The 7689-nt window shown below is 41.7% G+C and overlaps 1 long non-coding RNA gene across 3 annotated transcripts in view; it reads right to left on the minus strand.

Annotated features, from left to right (window-relative positions):
* LOC109829839 overlaps positions 1-7677 on the minus strand; it is a 28178-nt gene extending 20501 nt beyond the window's left edge. For all 3 annotated transcript variants that reach the window (XR_002244147.1, XR_002244146.1, XR_002244145.1), the window contains exons 1-3: positions 7198-7677; positions 6828-7095; positions 6654-6751 (exon numbers count right to left, since the gene is read on the minus strand). This is a non-coding gene — a long non-coding RNA (uncharacterized LOC109829839). The remainder of the gene's footprint in view (positions 1-6653; positions 6752-6827; positions 7096-7197) is intronic.

Raw genomic sequence — 7689 nt, forward strand, 5'->3', positions numbered from 1 at the left:
GAATGCAATGATAAACCCAGTTTCGCGAAGAAGCTGAGGGTGGATGATTCATGTAACGGGGAGTTCCCGAAAGAATACTATATGTAATTTTCTTAGGGATAACCCGATCATTACAAACAAAGCGATAAACACTAAACCCCCACTGTGATACCCGAACACTCTTTTGCTGAGACGAGATTCGATCGCTTCGATGGATCAATCTTCCCTCACGAAACTCCTATTGGTGTTTGACGACAGATCAACCTTTTCTCACAAAATCCCCCACTGATCAAATCAATTGACGATGGGTCCACTAAGATTTCTATCCGCCAATTCATGACAATTTTCAAAGCTTGACGTGTTAAGTCCTGATCACTTAACATCAAAATCCTCCATCGAGTGGCTAGTACAAACCAATATTTCTACTGCTACTTGTATTCCACTCCCTTTGCTTTCAGGTCAAACCTATAAAAGTTAGGGCTAAAGCCAGATTCCCCTCTCGATTCCTTCCATGAACGAGAGGTCCACTTTCAAATTGAGCAATCAAACCTATAAAAGTTAGAATTATCTCCAACTTTATTTAGTCAAACCTGCAGATAGTTAGGACTAAGATTGAGTTATCCCTTTCAATAAACGAAAGATTTTCATCTTTTCCTTTTTTAGCCAAACCTATAAAAGTTAGGGTCGAAATTGGAATTTCCCCTCAATAAATGAGGAACTCTTTTCTTGGATCAAGCAACCAATCCTATAAAAGTTAGGGTTACTTGAATCTTTCCGATTCTCGGAGTGGAGACCCCACTCCTAGTTTCATCTTTCCGGATTCTGGGGGTGGAGATCCCACTTCGAGTTTCCTTTCCAACCGAAGATAGAATATAAAATTCTTCCTCTTCGGTGCCGGGAGATAGAATATAAAATTCTTCCTCTTCCGTTTTGGGTTCGTCTTTACCCTGAGAAAAGACACAATTCTCAACTTCAAATCCGTACATCCCATGCCCAGGGAATTTTATCCCGAATCTTGAGTAGGGATAAGTCAACGCCTAACACGCGTTGCCGGTTTAGTCTTTCACCGATTGAAAAAGACACCAGAATCTAGTCTGGGGCATTTTATCCCGAAACCTAAGTAGGGATAAGTCAATGCTTAACACGTGTTGTCGGGTGGTTCGTTCCCGTAAAAACGATCGAGTCTACGTATTCAGCATCGTAGCAACAAAAATCCATGCCTTTTATGCATGGGGAATTTTATCCCGAATCCTGAGTAGGGATAAGTCAACGCCTAACACGCGTTGCCGGTTAGTCTTTTGCCGTGAAAAGGACAAAAGCCCACATATTCGACATTGTGGCAGGCCGTTATTAATGATGCCAAAATCCACGCCTCACACGCGCGGGGAATTTTATCCCGAACCCTAAGTAGGGATAAGTCAATGCCTAACTCGCGTTGCCGGTTTAGTCTTTCACCGATTGAAAAAGACACCAGAATCTAGTCTGGGGCATTTTATCCCGAAGCCTAAGTAGGGATAAGTCAGTGCTTAACACGTGTTGCCGGGTGGTTCGTTCCCGTAAAAACGATCCGAGTCTACGTATTCAGCATCGTAGCAACAAAAATCCATGCCTTTTATGCATGGGGAATTTTATCCCGAATCCTGAGTAGGGATAAGTCAACGCGTAACACGCGTTGCCGGTTAGTCTTTTACCGTGAAAAGGACAAAAGCCCACATATTCGACATTGTGGCAGGCCGTTATTAATGACGCCAAAATCCACGCCTCACACGCGCGGGGAATTTTATCCCGAATCCTAAGTAGGGATAAGTCAATGCCTAACTCGCGTTGCCGGTTTAGTCTTTCACCGATTGAAGAAGACACCAGAATTCCAATCTGGGGACTTTTATCCCGAAGCCTAAGTAGGGATAGGTCAGCGTCTAACACACATTGCCGGGTAGCCTATTCCCGTAACAATGGCGAAGTCTACGTATTCAATATCGTAGCATCAAGTCTAAGGGAGTTCATTCCTTTAGCACAACGTCACATGCGAAACGGACTTAAATAATCCGCATGCTAGCCCGACTCAAACGGTAGTCGGTAAAGGCTAATCAAATCCGTTGAAGGCTGGGGATTAGCCAAAAATCCTAAAGTCAACGCCTAACACGCGTTGCCGGGTAGCCTATTCCCGTGAGAAAGACGAAGTCTACGTATTCAATATCGTAGCACTAAAAGGGTTAACTCTTTTCCAACAAACTCTAGGATAAGATCCATACGTGCAGATGAATCAGCTTTAATAGTTGGTCCTGCAGCCCAACATTTGGGACCGTCACGCTCCAATGCCTTAAGAGCTTAAACTGTGTAGACTCCAGCAAACGTACGAGTATAAACTGTGTTAACGCCGGTCAACGCGTTACAGTAAAGATCGATGCCGGTCAACGCATCAGCAATTTCGCCAAAATAAGGCAAAAGATGACTCCAAGGATTTCAGTTACAATCAGATATGAATTCCCGACGGAGAGGATTAGTTCAAAGTCAACTCAATGGCACGAGCTAAGTTCAGAAACTTACACACCAATCTCAGTTCAAGATTTCGACAGCGGTCAGACGATAAACGCAGCGCCGGAAGAACTTCATCTATTCGACGGAACAATGAATAGATTGAAGGCTGAAGAAGTTAAGAATTGAGGTAGTTAAAGGTCGCTCTACGAAATAGAGGAGATGGCCTATCTTATCCAAAGCATTCCAGACTCCTCTATAAAAGAAAGAGTCTGAAATACTTTGGAGGGGGTATCTGTAGGCGTCTAAAAATGCCTATGGGTGCCCGCACACAGCTCAAGACAAAGAGAAGGTGATGAACGTCGTTATCCGAATCAAAGAGGATTATCCAACGCCGACCAGCGCATAAAGCGAATCGGCAAACTGTTGATGACACGACAACGAACCACCACAATGGAAAACGCCAAGTGACCTACACGCTCGACAGTCAGCTCGCGCGCGCCAATCAGACTTGTCCTGCGCGCACTGTTTTGACCCGGTTCGGTTTTTGATGGTTTTTCTCGAGATTTGTTGGTTCCTGAGCATCCAAACTGACTTGATATCATCTACAAACGTGGTTAGGCTGTTATTGACTAAAGATAAGACCAAATCACTTGTTCTCATCCAAATAACCACTTATGAAGCTTATAAATACGAGCTCGGTGCTCCTTTCAGCGGGGGCGATTGATTATCAAGACGAGGAGGTGCTGCCGGATTGAGGAGTCAAAGGAGCACGAATTTCAACGAGGATTGACAGATCTTGGCGAGTTCTTCGGCATAAAGAAGGAGAGTTCAAGAGATCCGAAGCCCGTTTCCTCCGTTCCTTGAGATTAGGCTTGGTCTTAATCTCGAGAAGAGCCCTGATTTCGCTTGGTCGATCTCAGCGCTTCAAATCAAATACTTCCTCGGTGAAGACGAAGCTCTGCCGAATTTTTCATCAACCGGATCCAGATCTAAGGTGGTCCACGGATAAACCCCGGCACAGGCAAAGATCCCACGCAAACAGAAGACCGATAAACGATCTCTGCGTTTGTTTGACGAGAATTGTATTTTTTTTTTTTTTTCATTGTGTAAAAGTCTTATAAAAAGACTATCTTTTTTTGTTTTCATTGTAACGACCGAAGTTGTAATGAATACCGCAATGAATATAACAATTTTTGACGCAAACAATTCTAACATCCACCATGCACATGGAGCATTCATTGCATCACTGGACTCTGTTACTATACCTAACAATTGGCAGGTTGCAAAGAAGGACCAGAAATGGAAAGCTGCTATGCACGAAGAGCTAAGGGCCCTTGAGAAGAACCTACTTGGGAGTTAGTAAAACTATCAAAAGGGAAAAGAGCAGTTGGATGTAAGTGGGTCTTTACTGTGAAGCAGAATCCAGATGGACAGGTTGAACGCTACAAAGCTCGTCTGGTGGCAAAAGGATATAGTCAGACATACGGCATCGACTATGATGAGACTTTTGCACCAGTGGCGAAGATGAGCACTGTTCGGACCTTGATCTCTCTGGCAGTAAATGGTGAATGGAAGCTACACCAATTAGATGTGAAGAATGCATTTCTTCATGGAGATCTGGTAGAAGAGGTATACATGAAAATTCCGCCAGGATTCAACACAGAACAGACAGTGGTCAAGGTCTACAGATTGAAGAAGTCTCTATATGGCCTGAAGCGATCTCCTCGTTCTTGGTTCGACAGATTTAGACGGGCTATGATAGGTATGGGATACCGACAGATTAACGCTGATCATACCGTGTTCTTTCGACGAAATAAAGGTCATATCACTATGCTTGCGGTATATGTGGATGATATGATTATTACAGGAGATGAGGAGGAGGAGATTACCAAACTCAAAGTGAGACTGGGTAAGGAATTCGAGGTGAAAGATCTTGGCTTGCTTCGATACTTTCTTGAAATAGAAATAGCTCGCGGAGCGGAGGGGATTGTCTTATCCCAGAGAAAGTATGCACTGGATCTTCTTAAAAAGACAGGGATATTAGGGTGTAAACCTGCAACTACACCGATCGACCAGAAGTTCAAGCTGGGTGCTGAGGCTGGAAAACCAGTTGATCGTGACAGATACCAAAGGCTGGTGGGCAGGTTGATCTATCTGAGTCACACACGTCCCGATATCTCTTTTGCAGTGAGCGTGGTGAGCCGCTACATGCATGATCCGAGAAATGGTCATATGGACGATGTGTACCAGATTCTGAGATATCTGAAGAGTGCCCCTGGAAAAGGGCTGATATTCAGAAAGAGTGGACATGTGAGCATCGAGGGTTATTGCGACTCTGATTGGGCTAGCTGTGCTGATGACAGGAGGTCCACCTCGGGATACTGCATCTTTATAGGAGGTAACTTAGTCTCGTGGAAGAGCAAGAAACAGTCAGTGGTGGCGAGATCAACAGCTGAGGCAGAGTATAGAGCTATGGCCTTAGGAGTTGCTGAGTTGTTATGGTTAAAGAGTATGCTGGTTGAGCTGGAGCTGGATCAAGGAGCTAAGATAAAGTTATGGTGTGATAACAAGTCAGCTATCAGTATCGCCAACAACCCAGTGCAGCATGATAGAACCAAACACATCGAGATCGATAGGTTCTTCATCAAAGAGAAGTTGGATAGTGGACTACTGGAGCTAAGTCATGTTTCAACTAAGGACCAGGCAGCAGATTGTCTGACTAAAGGACTTAGCTCATTAGACATGATTAGAGGATGTGACAAGATGGGCTTAGTGGATATCTTTCGCCCATCTTGAGGAGGAGTGTTGACATTAGTAATATATATAGGGTCTTATTTGTAAGTTGTGTAGGGGCCTATATAAGCCCAAGAGATCTCATAATAAAGTAAGGGTTTCTATTTCAACTATAATCCACCAAAAAATAATCCAGAATACCTCAATTATTATTTTTTTGGTTGACTATACACCGAATCCTAGGTTATTTTTCCGGTGGATACTGACTTATAGTCCACATGTGTGACCAAGTAGAAAACAAAAATGCCCCTCACGTTTTACATCTCATTCTTTTCCCTTCTCCTTCCTCCCACTTTAAAGCGTTATTTTTTCATTTTAGTAAAAGGCATATGGGTTATAAACCACCCTCTTCACCAAACACCTAAAATCTTAATCCACTTGGATTATAATCCATTTGATTATAATCCAATTTGAAATTCCCAAACATGCGCTTAGTATTTAATCTCTTCTCATGGTTTAAAAAAGTGGGAACTACAAGCAAAGCTGTTGATTTTGGGCAACACATCTACTAACAAAGAAATCACTTGACGTTCCTATGGAAATTTACAGATTTAAACAAGAATGAGCTCATGTTGGTTATTCATTATTAGGAAACATAAGTGGTTTCTCAAAATTTCGATATAAAGAATGGAGTGTGTTGTTGGACTCCTTAATAAATCCATATTTAACAAAAATCTCTAAGGGGAAAAACAAAACGCACATAACAAAAACATTTCTGAGCTTACATTAATGTGAAGCACAGAAGCGGGTTCTGATAAGCTCCACATTTTAGAATCGTTATGTTGTGATATTTATATACAAAAGAAGATTTCTGATTCCTGTAGTGCACAATTACTATCAATCTGGATTAGCTTTTCAGTACCCAGAAACTTCACTATCATGTTGCGCAAATTTGTCACTGTGACAAAGATACTAATTGAGACAGAGCACGCATTTCTGTAACTCATAGCAAAAAGAACAAATTTGCTATGACAGTTTTTAGAGGAAAAAACGTGGGTATTGTTTACAGAGGATAGCACGCATTTCTGTAACTCATAGCTTCGTAGTCGATGTTAATAAAAATCAAACTTTTCCCAGCTACAACAATTTAAACAAGAGCATCACATCTACTTACTTGGAAACCACAAAACCAAATAGAGAAGGATTATTTGTCAATCACAGAACGCACCAATCCACAGATACCAACAAGTTATAGCTTGTAGGCACTACGTCCACAGGATTTTGTTACATAAAATAAAATATTGATTGATTGTATTAATTAGGTATGACACAGCTCCAAACACGCATTGTGCAATATATATAGTATAGGATTAAGATGCCAATAATGACATGAGAAAGATCCAAAAATGTTCTCAAGAGCATTTAGAAAGAGAGATACATATATGTTGTTGAGTTGTTCAGACCTGAGATTTTGCCAATGCAGCATCCCACTCTACAAAGCAGCTTAATTTCTGGATAATGATCTAGGAGGTCATTGACAGAAGGCCGATCGTCAAACGAACTGCAACGTAGCAAAAGTTTTATCACCGAAAACTTAGTACTGAGAACATAAAAGGAAGATACAAGTGCAAAACCACCTGTAATTTTTTTTCCCAAGTGATCCCGAAGGCTCTCCTCCGACGACTTGGGTTCCCTCCTCAGAAAATGAAGCAACTGGACAGTGATCAAAAAGGTTCTAATGGATGCTTCATAGCTCTTCCTCGGTTTCAAAAGCTTAATCCATCTGTTATCCTTCGTAACCACCGTCAGTTCGGGCTGTGCATCTTCGAGTCCGAGCTTCCACGCAACGACCTGCTTTTATTATACATAGAGCCCTCTTTTTTTTAATGGAGCTGGGCTCGAAAACTGTCAAAATTCCGAGTTACAAATTAAAAATATTCAGAACATTGACAGTTTTCAATGTAAGAAGAACATTGACAGCTGTTACATAATAACAAGCCACCCTACCAGCCACCCCCTATAAATCCTAGCCTGCAGCTCAGCCGCCTCTAGCCGCCTCCTAGCTGCCTCAGCCACCTCAGAATGCATGGGAGTCATTATTAGAAATTAAGGTTTCAAGGGATAAAATAGACGGGTGTAAACAGAAATGGCAACTGGGATATGGTTGATGAAGAATTATGCCCAGTACAATCGCTGACTTTAAAATTGTCTTACCCTTTTATGTACTAATAATCTCAGAGGCGCATCAAGGATGTAGAAACCGATACAAATATCTTATATATGAAGAAATTTTCCAATACAAGTATTTTATATATACATTTTCAGTAAGATATGATTGATATGGGACATTATAGGTAAGGCATTGAACAAGCAGCTGTTCTCATAGGGATCAGTTCAGCTTTCAGCAACATCAAGTGATGATGATGACTCGAGCTCCCACCTCTTGACATAAATGAAGAAGGTTATCTGATTTTTTTTTTTTTTTTTTTTTTTTTTTTG

This window comes from Asparagus officinalis, chromosome 2 (genome assembly GCF_001876935.1).
Source record: "Asparagus officinalis chromosome 2, Aspof.V1, whole genome shotgun sequence".
NCBI lineage: Eukaryota > Viridiplantae > Streptophyta > Magnoliopsida > Asparagales > Asparagaceae > Asparagus > Asparagus officinalis.